Source organism: Eumetopias jubatus, unplaced genomic scaffold (assembly GCF_037043125.1).
Source record: "Eumetopias jubatus isolate StellerSeaLion01/CBP00866 unplaced genomic scaffold, mEumJub1_p1.0 scaffold_6, whole genome shotgun sequence".
Lineage (NCBI taxonomy): Eukaryota > Metazoa > Chordata > Mammalia > Carnivora > Otariidae > Eumetopias > Eumetopias jubatus.
In genome coordinates this window covers 107,231,242-107,246,258 of record NW_028274812.1, presented here as the reverse complement: position 1 = coordinate 107,246,258, position 15,017 = coordinate 107,231,242, and the positions used below count along the sequence as shown (strand labels likewise).

Genomic DNA, 15,017 nt, shown 5'->3' with positions numbered 1-15,017 from the left:
CTGAGGAAACTCCATACTGTTTTCCAGAGTGGCTGCACCAGTTCACATTCCCACCAACAGTGTAAGAGGGTTCCCCCTTCTCCACATCCTCACCAACACCTGTTGTTTCTTGTGTTGTTGACCTTAGCCAGTCTGACAGGATCCTTTTAAAATGATTCCAGGTTGGTTTCCTTCTACGTGCACTTGGCCTACAGGACAATTTATGCATCTTGCCCTGCTGGAAAGGGCAGTGCCGCTCATTCTCCATGCCACATACCTTACTTGCCATCCCAGTGAAGCCAGTCAGCCCGCATCTTGCTTTTGGAATTCATCAGGTGAGAGTTAGGATATCACTCCCTATGGACTGCCAAACCCCACACCAGGAGATATAAGCCCAACATTCTGAGAGGTGCTAGTGGAGGCCTCTAACTCACCTGGCTTTAGGCAAAGGGGACAACCCCTCTCCCTCCCCAGAGTGGCAGAAGAGAAAATTCAGAACCCATAGGTAACTCTCCAACACAATCCTCTTTCTCGTATACAAACTGTAGAACATTAGTAAAGCTGGCAGACTTGGTCACAATCTCTTCTCATCTCCCTTTGAGGTGGTGGTGGGGGAGGGGTACCTGGTATCTACTGTGTTGCTTTCTGCTTTTGAGGCCTTTGCTGAAACTCCAAAGACAACGGGAAGAATCTAATTAACATCGTGTCACAACTGTTGTCTGTCATCAAGAAACTCTTACTAGATGTCTGTTTTTTTTCTTTTAAGTAGGCTCCATGCCCAGCATGGAGCCCAAAGTGGGGCTTGAACTCATGACCCTGAGATCAAGACTTGAGCCAGACCAAGAGTCGGATGCTTAACCAACTGAGCCACCCAGGTGCCCCCTCTAACTTTACTTCTGATGAAAATAGTGAGATGGGTTTACACACACACACACACACACACACACACACACACACACACACACTGTAGCAGACAAATAGCAACGACAGATAAAATTTGAAAAGGGAAGGGGCACCCTGTTGGCTCAGTCGGTTAAGTGTCCAACTCTTGGTTTCCAAGAGATTGGGTCGTGATCTCAAGGTTCTGAGATCAAGCCCCACATGGGGCTCTGTGCTCAGTGTGGAATCTGCTTAAGATTCTCTCTCTCTGGGCGCCTGGGTGGCTCAGTTGGTTAAGCGACTGCCTTCGGCTCAGGTCATGATCCTGGCGAGTCCCACATCGGGCTCCCTGCTCAGCAGGGTGTCTGCTTCTCCCTCTGACCCTCTTCCCTCTCGTGCTCTCTATCTTTCATTCTCTCTCTCTCTCGAATAAATAAAAATAAAATCTTAAAAAAAAAAAAGATTCTCTCTCTCCCTCTCTCTTTGCCCCCCCCCTCAAATAAATAAATAAATAAATCATTTTTAAACATTCGAAAAGGGAAAAAAGACCTAGGCTTTAAAACGAGATAAAGCTCCCCTATGAATATGCGCAAATCTCACAGACCCCCTAGGCCTTGAAATAAGTCTAGAAGTAAGGGTAGCAGTTAAGAGATTTCACTCCTGTGTATGGAGGTATAAGTGCGTCCCAGGAGGTGGAGGATCTGGGACAGGTTTTCAGCTTGAAGCAAAGGACAGTCCCACCCTTACATGCAAGCTGAACACAACTATTGCCAACCTTCTGCTTGGGTTTATAACTCTACAGAAGCTGTGTGCCAAGTCAGTGCGAGGACAAAAATGTTGACTGTCCTTAGTTGAGAACTGAGCCTAGGCACTTGCTGCTCAGTGAATGGAATGGCAGGACTTTGATATCACTAGTTTCTATATACTAGCAATAACCAATTAGAAAATATGATTTTATGTTAAACATGGTGGATTCAACCCATGCATTATCACTATTAAGTCCCTAAACTCCTCTAAAATGACAGTAAAGGGTTTCACTTGTCTGATTTTTAAGGCATATCCTCATACATGCAACCTGTAAGTGTGAAGGAGATAATGCCAGGTGGGGTGGAATTTTAATCAGTGAAAAGCAAGAGCCAATGAATAATTTTCTTCCACTTCTTCTATTACCTCACCTCTCCCAGGATGGTCTTGAGAAGCCATTTGTTTATTGAGGACACAGTCCCCAGATCCAGCAATCACTTTGATTTAGCGGCTGAAGCTGATAAAACCATCCTCCTGTTGGTTCTCCTTTCTTTCCTGCGTCACTCTCCTTGTCCCTCACACCTGTTCCCTGGACTCCCTAATAATACAATGAGGCTCTGGTTTCTGGGGAAGCAGGCTGACACAACTGACAAGGAAAAGATCAATATATTTGACTTCATTACAATTAAGACCTCCGGCTTATCAAAAGACACCATTAAGAGAATGGAGTCAGAAAAGGTATATGCTGCAAAGAAAAGGGACTTACAGCCACAATATATAAACAACAGTTGTAATACAAGAAAAAGACAGACACTTTGATCAAATTATGGACAAAATACTTGAGTAACTGATCAAAAGTGGAAATCCAAATGGCTAGTGAACATGCAAAACCTTACAAATAATCAAGAGAATGCAAAGTAAAACCATGACGAAATACCACTTTACACTTACTAACAGGGCTAAAATTCCAGATGTTGGTGAGGATATGGAATAAGGGACATTCACATTTACTGCAGTTGGGAGTGTAAGTTGGCACAGCCACTTTGGAAAACAGTTTGGCATTATCTACTAAAGTTGAAAATGACTATATAATTCTATTCCCAAGTATATATCCTAAGAAATGTATGTGCAGGTCTTAGAATTACTGTACCGGGAGATGTATATAAGAATGCTCACATAAGGGGTGCCTGGGTGGCTCAGTCAGTTGAGCGTCCAACTCTAGATTTCGGCTCAGGTCATGATCTCAGGGTTGTGGGATCAGGCTCTGTGCTCAGGGGTGGAGTCTGCTTGGGATTTTCTCTCTCCCTCTCACTCTGCCCCTGCTCCCAGTTTGCATGTTCTCTCACTCTCTCTCTCTCTCCCAAATAAATAAATTAATCTTTTTAAAAAAAAGAATGTTCACAGAAGCTTTATTTGTAATAGACAAGCAGTCCACATATTCTTCAACAGTAAAATGGATACATTTTGGTATGTTTATAGAACGGCATACTATACAGAGTTGAAAATTAACAAACTGCTTAATTCAATAACATAAATAAATCTTAAGAACATAACACTGAGCCAAAGAAAATAGTTACAAACTACTACATACTGCATGATTCCATTTATAAAACATTTTTAAACCGGCAAAACTAAACTATAGTGAATAGGAGTGCATCCTTAGGTGGTACAATATAAAGAAAAGCAACCTGAAAACCATAAAAATCAGCATGTGGTCATCATAAGTATGGTAGGGAGGGTGCTGTGATTCAGGAGAATGAGGAGGGGTTTCTGGATGTTGGCGTTGTTCCATATCTTTACTTGGGTGATTGTCCACAGATAACAGCTTTTAGTAAACTTAGTAAACTGCACATTTATGTTTTATGCACAATTAGGTACAGTACAAAAATTTTTACAGTATAAAAGGGTTAAATTTTTACAATATACAAGGTAGCCTATGAAATTTGAAGTCCAGGTAGTATTATTTGTGTGCTAGCAAGCAATTTATGTTCCTAAGATGTGGTAGCCAGCCCCCAAAATGGCCTCTATGATCTCTGTCTCTTGGTATTCACACCCTTGTATAGTCCCTTCCTATATGGTAGCAGGGTTGGTCTGTGTGACCAATAGAAAAGACTGCTTATAAAATAATTTTTAAAAGATTTTATTTATTTATTTGCCAGAGAAAGAGAGAGAGAGAACACAAGCAGGGGGAGTGGCAGGCAGAGGGAGAAGCAGGCTCCCCGCTGAGCAGGGAGCCCGATTTGGGACTCGATCCCAGCACCCTGGCATCATGACCTGAGCTAAAGGCAGACGCTTAACCAACTGAGCCACCCAGGCATCCCTGCTTATAAAATAATTTATTATTTATTTTATTTTTTAAAAAATATTTTATTTATTTATTTATTTGACAGAGAGAGAGGGAACACAAGCAGGGGGAGTGGGAGAGGGAGAAGCAGGCTTCCCATGGAGCAGGGAGCCCGATGCGGGGCTCGATCCCAGGACCCTGGGATCATGACCTGAGCCGAAGGTAGACGCTTAACGACTGAGCCATCCAGGCGCCCCTTAAAAAATAATTTAAAAACTAACATTAACAGGGGCGCCTGGCTGGCTCAGTCGGTAGAGCATGCAACTCTCGATCTTGGGGTTGTGAACTAGAGACCCATGTTGGGTGTAAAGATATATAAATTTGATATGCAAGTCATTTTTTAAAAGCTATTTCTTTATTTACCTGAGAGAGAGAGAGAGACAGAGAGACAGAGATAACAAGAGAGAGAGTGCGAGGTGGGGGCAGAGGGAGTGGGAGAAGCCGGTGCCCGACATGGGACTAAATCCCAGGACCCAAGGATCATGACCTGAGCTGAAGGCAGACACTTAACTGACTGAGCCACCCAGGTGTCCCCAGATTTTATTAAGTAATCTCTACACCCAACCTGGGCCTCAAACACACAACCCCAAGATCAAGAGTTGCATGTTCTTCCAACTGAGCCAGCCAGGTGCCCCTAAAGTTGACTTTTATTTTATTTATTTATTTATTTATTTATTTATTTATTTATTTATTTATTTAGATTTTATTTATTTATTTGACAGAGAGAGACACAGCGAGAGAGGGAACACAACCAGGGGAAGTGGGAGAGGGAGAAGCAGGCTTCCCACAGAGCAGAGAGCCCGATGTGGGGCGGATCCCAGGACCCTGGGACTATGACCTGAGCCAAAGGCAGATGCTTAACAACTGAGCCACCCAGGCACCCCTAAAGTAGACTTTTAATAATGTTAGGGAAACTGTAGTATCGGTAGTATTTTTATAAGAAAATTCATGAAGGTGCACTTCAAATACATAAGGATTGAAAGGGGTGCCTGGGTGGCTCAGTCAGTTGAGCATCTGCCTTTGGCTCAGGTCATGATCTCAGGGTCCTGGGATCAAGCCCCCGTCAGGCTCCCTGCTCAGCAAAGAGTCTGCTTCTCCCACTCCCTCTCCCTCTGCCCCTTCCCTGCACTCATGCTGTCTCTCTCTCAAATAAATAAATAAATAAAATCTTTTTAAAAAATAAGGATTGGGAAATACCAATTTGTAGTCACTGTGCTAGCTTGAGGGAATAAAACGGTGAGCAAAAGCTCATGGACAAAAAAAAAAACCCAAAAGAAAAGAATATACAAATAAATTATTTTAATACATAGTTGGATTTATCAAAGTCATTGAAAGCAAGGTCAATATACAAAAATCAATTGTATTCCTATATACCTATGAAAAGAAAAGAAAATTTGAAAAACAGGTCCATTTATAATAACATCAAAAAATGCCAAATACTTCAGAATAAATCTAATAAATGAAGTATAAAATCTCTATACAGAAAACTATAAGACATTAATAAAAGTAATTAAAGAAGATCTAAATAACTGGAGGGATATACCATACTTATGGACTGGAAGATTTACAATATTGAGGAAGACTCAATATTGTAAAAGTGTTAATTCTCCCCAAATTGATCTATAGAGTCAATGTAATCCTAATATGCTTTTTGATAGAAATTAACAACTTGATTCTAAAATGTGTATGGTGGGGTGCCTGGGTGGCTCAGTTAGTTAAGCGACTGCCTTCAGCTCAGGTCATGATTCCTGAGTCCCAGGATCGAGTCCCGCATCAGGCTCCCTGCTCAGCTGGGAGGCTGCTTCTCCCTCTGACCCTCCCACCTCTCGTGCTCTTTCTCTCTCTCATTCTCTCCCTCTCAAATAAATAAACTCTTTAAAAAAAAACACTTTAAAAAAATGTGTGTGGAAATGCTAATAGTCTAAGAATAGCAAAAGCACTCTGCAAGAAGAATGCTACCAGATATTAAGTCTTATCAGAAATCTACAGGGGCGCCAGACCGACTCAGTCAGTAGAGCATGCGGAGTTGTGAGTTCGAGCCCCACATTGGAAATAGAGAGTTACTAAAAGAAAGATAGAAAGAAAGAAAGGGGGCGCCTGCGTGGCTCAGTTGGTTAAGCGACTGCCTTCGGCTCAGGTCATGATCCTGGAGTCCCGGGATCGAGTCCCACATCGGGCTCCCTGCTCAGCGGGGAGTCTGCTTCTCCCTTTGACCCTCTTCCCTCTCGTGCTTTCTGTCTCTCATTCTCTCTCTCTCAAATAAATAAATAAAATCTTTAAAAAAAATCTATTTATAAAAAAAAAAGAAAGAAAGAAAGGAAGGAAGAAAGACTTATTAGAAAGCTATAAATTAGGGTGCCTGGGTGGCTCAGTTGGTTAGGCGACTGCCTTCAGCTCAGGTCATGATCGTGGAGTCCCCGGATCGAGTCCCGCATTGGGCTCCCTGCTCAGCAGGGAGTCTGCTTCTCCCTCTGACCACCCCCCTCTCATGCCCTCTCTATCTCATTCCCTCTCTCAAATAAATAAATAAAATCTTTAAAAAAAAATAGAAAGCTATAAATTAAAATTGTGTGATAGTGACACAATGAGACAAATAGACCAATGAGTACAATTCAGAGTCCAGGAACAAATCCATGCTTGATTTAGGACAAAAGTGGCACTGCATGCACTGGGGAACAGAAGATATTTTCAATAAATGGTGCTGGGTATATAACTACAGGTAAAAAATGAATCTTGACCTTTATGTAATACCATAAACAAAAATTAATTCCAGGTTGAACAGTATGGAGGTTCCTCAAAAAGTTGAAAATAGAGCTACCATACAATCCAGCAATTGCACTACTGGGTATTTACCACAAAGATACAAATGTAGGGATCCGAAGGGGTATGTGCACCCCAATGTTTATAGCAGCAATGTCCACAATAGCCAAACTGTGGAAAGAGCCAAGATGTCCATCGACAGATGAATGGATAAAGAAGATGTGGTATATATACACAATGGAATATTATGCAGCCATCAAAAGGAATGAGATCTTGCCATTTGCAACGACGTGGATGGAACTGGAGGGTGTTATGCTGAGTGAAATAAGTCAATCAGAGAAAGACATGTATCATATGACCTCAATGATATGAGGAATTCTTAATCTCAGGAAACAAACTGAGGGTTGCTGGAGTGGTGGGGGGTGGGAGGGAGGGGGTGGCTGGGTGATAGACATTGGGGAGGGTATGTGCTATGGTGAGTGCTGTGAATTGTGCAAGACTGTTGAATCACAGATCTGTACCTCTGAAACAAATAATGCAATATATGTGAAGAAAAAAAAGAAGAAGATAGCAGGAGGGGAAGAATGAAGGGGGGGAAATCGGAGAGGGAGACAAACATGAAAGATGATGGACTCTGAAAAACAAACTGAGGGTTCTAGAGGGGAGGGGGGTGGGGGGATGGGTTAGCCTGGTGATGGGTATTAAAGAGGGCATGTTCTGCCCAAGGCCGCAGCTTCCGCCGGCGCCGGTGGTTGGGTCGTCGCTGCCCTTGGTCATGGGGTCATTTTTGGCATCAAGGCCGCAGCACTCAGGATGAACGTAATTCAGATTGTTCGTGACCACTGTGTACATATACTTTCCCCATGGGGTTTGTCCTTGGATGTTATCTAGATGGAAAGAATGATGAAAAGCTGACTGCCTTCCGGAACAAGAGTTTGTTGTTTAAAAGGGAATTGAGACCCAGTGAAGAAGTCACCTGGAAGTAAAGGCCCCATGATTGAATTACAGAATGTTCATATTTTAAAAATTAGGAGAGAAATAACACATTCGTTATTTAGTTTGAAGTGTGATTCTTTTTATGCCGAAGCAGTCTTCCACATTTCAAGTAATAGGCACACTTAGCTTAAAAATAAATTATTGAGTACTTGAAAAAAAAAAAAGAGGGCACGTTCTGCGTGGAGCACTGGGTATTATGTGCAAACAATGAATCATGGAACATTACATTAAAAGCTAATGATGTAACGTATGGTGATTAACATAACAATAAAAATTTAAAAAAATTAATTCCAGGTTCATCATCTACATATAAATTTTAGATTGTAGAAGATAAAACAATTAGGGGTACCTGGGTAGCTCAGTCATTGGGCACCTGCCTTCGGCTTGGGTCATGGTCCCAGCGTCCTGGGATCGAGCCCTGCATTGGGCTCCCTGCTCCGTGGGAAGCCTGCTTCTCCCTCTCCCACTCCCCCTGCTTGTGTTCCTGCTCTTTTTTTTTTTTTAAAGATTTTATTTATTTATTTGAGAGAGAGAGAGAGAGACAGAGAGCACGAGAGGGAAGAGGGTCAGAGGGAGAAGCAGATTCCCCGCCGAGCAGGGAGCCCGATGTGGGACTCGATCCCGGGACTCCAGGATCATGACCTGAGCCGAAGGCAGTCGCTTAACCAACTGAGCCACCCAGGCGCCCTGTGTTCCTGCTCTTGCTATCTCTCTCTCTGTCAAATAAATAAATAAAATCTTAAAAAAAAGATAAAACAATTAAATTTCTAGAAGCTAACATAAGAGAAAATCTTCATGACTTTCAATAAGTAAAGAAAGATTTCTTAAATAGGACACAAAAAGCACTAACTGTAAATGAAACAACTGGTAAATAAGACTGTATTAAAGGAAACTTTTAGAAACTTTGGGGGTGCCTGGATGGCCCAGTTGGTTAAGCGGCTGACTCTTGATTTTGGCTCAGGTCATGATCTCGGGGTCCTGGGATTGAGACCCACATTGGGCTCCTCGCTCAGTGGCCAGTCTGCTTCAGGATTCTCTCTCTGTCTCCCTCTGCTCCTCCCCTACTCTCTAAAATAAACAAATAAATACATATATCTTTTTTTATTTTTTAAGATTTTATTTATTTATTTGACAGAGAGAGACAGTGAGAGCAGGAACACAAGCAGGGGGAGTGGGAGAGGGAGAAGCAGGCTTCCCACGGAGCAGGGAGCCCGATGTGGGACTCGATCCCAGGACCCTGGGATCATGACCTGAGCCGAAGGCAGACGCTTAACGACTGAGCCACCCAGGCGCCCAAATAAATATATCTTTAAGATTAGAAACTTTGGTCAATCAGAAGACACCATTAAGGAGAGTGAAAACATAAGTCATGGAATGAGGGATTATATTTGCAAAATATTTAACCAACAGAGTGCTTGTACTAGAATATATAAAAAACTTGTACATCAATAAGAAAAATATAGGCAATCCAATTAAAAATGGGCAAAGGACTTGAACAGTCATTTAACAAAAGCAGCTATCCAATGGCTATTAAATATGTGAAAAGGTGTGGGGCACCTGGGTTGCTTAGTCAGTTAAGGGCTTGACTCTTGATCTGGGTTCAGATCATGAACTCAGGGTTGTGGGATCAAGGCCCATGTCTGGCTCTGCACTGGGCATGGAGCCTGCTTAAGATTCTCCCTCTGCTCCTCCCACCCTCTCCCTCTCTTAAAAAAAAAAAATGCAAAAAAAGTATGCTAAACCATCTTAGTTATCACAGAAATGGAAAAAGATACACTATACTAAATACTTACCAGAATAATTAAAAGACCAGGGTGCCTGTGTTGAGCTTCTGACTTGATTTTGCCTCGGGTCATGATCTCAGGTTTCTGAGATGGAGCCTGGAGTTGGGCTCCAGACTGGGTATAGAGCCTGCTTGGGGTTCTCTCTCTCCCTCTCCCTCTGCCCCTCCTCCCCACCCCCCACTCTCCCCACCCCTGCTCACATGCACACACACAGTCTGTCTCTGAAGGAGAAAGGGAAAAAAAAGAATAATTAAGAGATTAATAATACCAAGTGTAAACAAGGGCATAGACCCATGAGAACTCTCAGACAGGGCTGGTGGGCATGTAAATTGGTACAACCACTTTGGAGAACTGTTTGGCAGTACTTACTAAAGTTGAACATATTCTATGACCCAGCATTTCTAAGATATATGCCCATTAAAAATATGCACGTATGTTCATCAAAAAGACATGTACAGAAAAAGTTCTGGAAATGGATGGTGGTGATAGTTGCACAACAATGTGAGTATTCTTAATGCCTCTGAATCCTACACTTAAAAATGGCTAAAAGGTTAAATATTCTGTGTGTTTTCCCACAATAAAAATGACACAAAGACATTCTTATGGCATTATTTGTAATAGTCAAAATATCACTATATAATGAACACATTATAGTATGTTCATACAATGGAATACCATATAGCAATGCAAAAAATAGACTACAGCTGTTTGCAATAACTATATGAATTTCACAGATACAATGTTGCATCAAAGAAGCCAGACACACAAAAAATACAAACTGATTTTGTTTATACTGGGTTCAAAAAGCAGGCAAAATTAATTATGATGTTTGAAGTTCGATGGTTATAGGAGGGGGGCTTCTGGAATCCTAGGAATGTTCTATTTCTTGACCAAGATGTGTTTACTTTGTGACAATTCATCAAGCTATACATTTAAGATTTTGTACTGTTCTGTATGTTAGGTTTCAATTTTAAAAGTTTGTAAAAAGGAGGAGGAAGAGGAGATGAAAACCCTGCTCTCATACACCTTAAGGTCAGCTAGGAGACATAGATAAACATAAAATTACAACTGTGATAAATACAATGAAGGAAAGGCACGGGATGGTCTGAGAACATAGAGTAAAGAGATCTAACGTGATCAGAGAGGTTAAGGAGGGCTTCCCAAATAAGTGATGGTGTTGAGTTCTGAAGGTGAGTAAGAGGTAGAAGAAATGCAGAGTAAAAAGCCTTCTAGGCAGAGGGAGTCCTTTATCTAGTGTTTCCCAACATTTACATGTTTCATTGTCTTTGGCTCTGTCCGCTCCAGTCACCTACCTACCTAAATCTCCACCTATTCTTGCTCCAGGACTAAGAAGAATAACTTCTAGACACACTTGTAATCCATTCCTGACATAAGGTTGGGAAACAAGTTGCAAGTTATACAATTTATAGAGCTTGTATTTGTCCTCGAATGGTTTGAGAGCAAATTGCTACCCCACTGTTCCTGGGTACGTCAGTAGGTGTTGCCTAAAATAAGGACATTGTCTTACATAACTCCAATACAATACAAATTAACATTGACCTATAACTACCACTTAATTCTCAGACTCTGTTCGAGAGTCTCTGGTTGTCCCCAAAAGATCCATATCATAATCATACACTGCATTTCATTTTTATATCTCTTTAGTCTTATTCATCAGGAACAGTTCATCCTTTGCTTGATATTCATGACTTGACATTTTAAAAGATTATAGGCCAGTTATTTTATGTGCCTCAATTTGGCTTTGCTGGGATTTCCTTGTGGTTGGATTCAGGTTATGCATCCTTGGTAGGAATACTAGAGAAGGGACGATATGTTCCTCTCATTGCATCCTGTCAGGTGGTGCGAGACTTCAGATGTTCTTTCCCAGTGCTGAAAAGTTTGTACTTTCATCAACTTGATGAAGGTGCTATCTGCCAGGCTCATCTACTGTGAAATTTCTTTTTTCTTTAGGAATTTGGAAGTATTTTGCGGAGAAGCATTTGAAACTCTCAATGTCCTGTTCATCATATAATCCACTCATTCTTCTTTCCACTAAGACTTGTGGTTTCCGATTATATTCAATGAGCAATAATCTGTTACTACAATTATTTATTTTGATCCTCAAATTGTCTCCAGTTTGACCAGTGAGAGCCCATTCTGTGTTCTTCTGACACATTTCCATTATTCTTTGAGTACTTCCTTTCGGGCACGACAAGATGTTCAGCTTAGCTTGTACTTTCCTTCTTTCCAGTGGTGGAGTCAGCCGCTCCTGCAAGAAGTCCTGGCTCCCTTCAGTGAGAAATAATGTTTAGAATCCAAGAGCTATGCCGTAGGTGTGTTCATTGTGATTGGGGTGTCACCACTTCCTGGCCTTCCCAGTGCACAGAACCAGAAAATGTATGTATGTAATACACACATATATACATGTATATACATACATATATTTACATATCTACCTATCTTATCTTTCTTTCTATCTATCTACCTACCTATCTATCTATCTCCTTCTTGAATAATGTGAGTTCACAAAGATATCTCTAATTACAGTATAACTCCACAGGGCTCAATTTTATTTCCTCCCTTTTTATATTTGTTACTCTCTTCTGCGACACTGAGAAACTTGGATCCTTAATAACTTTACTTATAGATCAGCCTCTCTGGATGTAACCAGTCTCCTACTTCCATCACCATCCCTTCCCCTGTACAGATAGATACCCTTCTCCCTCTACTTGGACTCTGACATCCTGTTTCAGGCTGATGCTGTCAGGCCCTCAATGTGAACACCCTCCTATGACAGCCCACATAGGGCCACCACATTAATAGAAGCTCTCCTTTCCCTCAGGGGCTCTAACTCCAATCCCAGGCTACCCTTGCCTGGACAACCTCCTTACCCTGGTGCACATGACAAGCTCAGAGATTCTTTTTTTCTTTTTTCTTAAGATGTATTTATTTTATTTTAGAGAGAGAGAGAGAACGTGAGTAGGGAGAGGGGCAGAGACAGAGAATCTTCAAGTAGACTCCCTGCTGAGCATGGAACCCAACACGGGGCTCGATTCCAGGACCCTGAGATCATGACCTGAGCAGAAACCAAGAGTCGGACGCTTAACCAACTAAGCCACCCAGGTGCTCACATGAGTGGGGCTCAATCCCAGGACCCCGGGACCACGACTTGAGCAAAAGGCAGACCCCAACGATTGAGCCAGGCGCCCCAAGGCTATAATAATTTTTGACCAGATATCTGGGCACCTTATGGCCCAGTCAAGTTGACACATAAAACTAATCATCATCACAGAGACTTTGTCAGGAGTCAAAGTTTATCTGTCAGACATGCTACTCACTTAGAATGAGTTCTTTCCCAAGGATGGTCCCTAGACTAGTTTATCAGGTCCTTGCCACTGGTTCATCAGTCCCATGGCTAGAACGAATCTCAGAAGCAGACATAATAGGTTGGATCTCCTTTAGATTATTAGTTGTTGTGGGGTAAGTGCCGAGGAATTAATAATTACACCTCAACTTTCTTGTCCTCAAAGAGCTTATGGTCAAGTTGGGACCAAGAAATAGTAGCTTGAGAAATGAAATTATAATATTCTTCACATAGTATACCATAATTTGTTGTGGTCTTCACAGTGATTAATCCTTCTCTGGAAACCCCAAAGAGGTATGTTATTCCCAACCATGTCTGTGTTCTGTGGTCAGAGTTGATTGAAACATAGATAAGTATCTGATTCTAGTGAGCCAATCACTTCATCTCTCCTGGGAGTTTTAACAGTGAGAGACACCAATGAACAGAACTGTTACAAGCTAAGTCACATCAGTGGCAATGGTCTAAGTAACTCTAGATGCTTATATTCCAGAAGTTATCCTGGCTCTTTTTCTTTTAAAGATCTAGTTATTAAAAATTTAGTAGTAGGGGCACCTAGTAGGCTCAGTTGGTAGAGCATGTTACTCTTAATCTCAGGGTCAGGAGTTCAAGCCCCACATTGGGCATGGAGCCTAATTAAAATAAAAATAATAATAATTTAAAAATAAAAATTTAGTGGGATTTCATGACATAACTCTCGAATTAATCCTGGATAACTCTTTTCCAACACCACTAAGCAATTCTCCAATTCTTAAGGACACCAACTGAATGTCCTACAAATTTAACTCCATTCTGACACTGTCCACCTACAGATGGTGTCAGATCCCATGGGCCCATGGGTTAAGGGCTCCATCCCACAAAACTGCCCCCACGTCAGATGCCATTCACAAGTCCAGGTTGTCACCTGGGCTTCTGACTGGCCATAAACCAGGGGGCCCTATAACTCCCTCCTCAGATTCGATAACTTATTAGAATGGCTCACAAAGCTGAGGGGAACACTTCCTTACATTTACCAGTTTATTATAAAGGATATTACAGGTGATACAGATGAACAGCCAGATGAAGGGGTACTTAAGAGTGAGGTCCAGAAGGGTCCTAAGCACAAGAGGTTCTGTCCTCATGGAACTGGGGTGTGCCACCCTCCCAGCTTATAGATAATTTTACCAACCTGGAAGCTGATCAAATCTCCTAATTAAAGAGTTTATAGAGGGGTGCCTGCATGGCACAGTTGGTAGTCTGTTAAGCGTCTGCCTTCAGCTCAGGTCATGATCCCAGGGTCCTGGGATTGAGTCTCCAATCGGGCTCTTGGCTCAGCAGGGAGTCTGCTTCTTCCTCTACCCCTCCCCCCTGCTTGTAGGCACTCTCTCTCTCTCTATGGCAAATAAATAAAATCTCTCTTTTTTTTAAGATTTTATTTATTTATCCGAGAGAGAGAAAGAGAGAGAGAGATCATGAGCAGGGGGTAGGGGCAGAGGGAGAAGGAGACTCCCCGCTGAGCAGGGAGCCCCATTCGGGACTCGATCCCAGGGCCCCAGGATCACGATCTTAAGGGAAGGCAAATGTTTAACTGACTGAGCCACCCAGGCCCCCAAGTAAATAAAATCTTCAACGAGTTTATAGAATTTAATCTGCAGCTCTTCTCCTTCCCCTTCCCTGAGGTCAGTGGGTGGGGCTGAAAGTTTCAACTTTCTAATCACTTGGTCTTTCTGATGACCAGCCCCATTTTAAGGCTATCTAAGGTCCCACCCTCAGTCACCTTATTGTCATAAACTCAAGTGTGCTCATTAGGGGCTCCTTGTGAATAACCAAAGACACTCCTATCAGGAAATTCCAGGGGTTTTAGGGACTTTGTGCTAGAAATTGGGGGAAAAGGCCAAATACATTTCATACCACACACAATAACCTAATAACTTCTGTATTAGTCAGGATTCTCCAGAGAAACAGAACCAACAGGATGCGGATATATATAGAGATTTATTTTAAGGAATTGGCTCATGCAATTGTGATGGCTTGGCAAGTCCAAAGTCTGCAGGGTAGGCCAGCAGCTGGAGACCTGGGGAAGAGCTGCACTCAAGTCTGAAGGCTGTCTGCTGGCAGAATTTCTTCTTGCTTGGGGATATCACTTTGTTCTACTAAGGCCTTCAACTGATTGCATGAGGGCCACCCACAT

At 42.1% G+C, this 15,017-nt stretch overlaps 1 pseudogene; it reads left to right on the top strand.

The window, feature by feature from the left end:
* Positions 1-7,489: 7,489 nt before the first annotated feature.
* On the top strand, positions 7,490-7,692 carry LOC148164122 (NADH dehydrogenase [ubiquinone] 1 beta subcomplex subunit 1 pseudogene; annotated as a pseudogene).
* Positions 7,693-15,017: the final 7,325 nt, after the last annotated feature.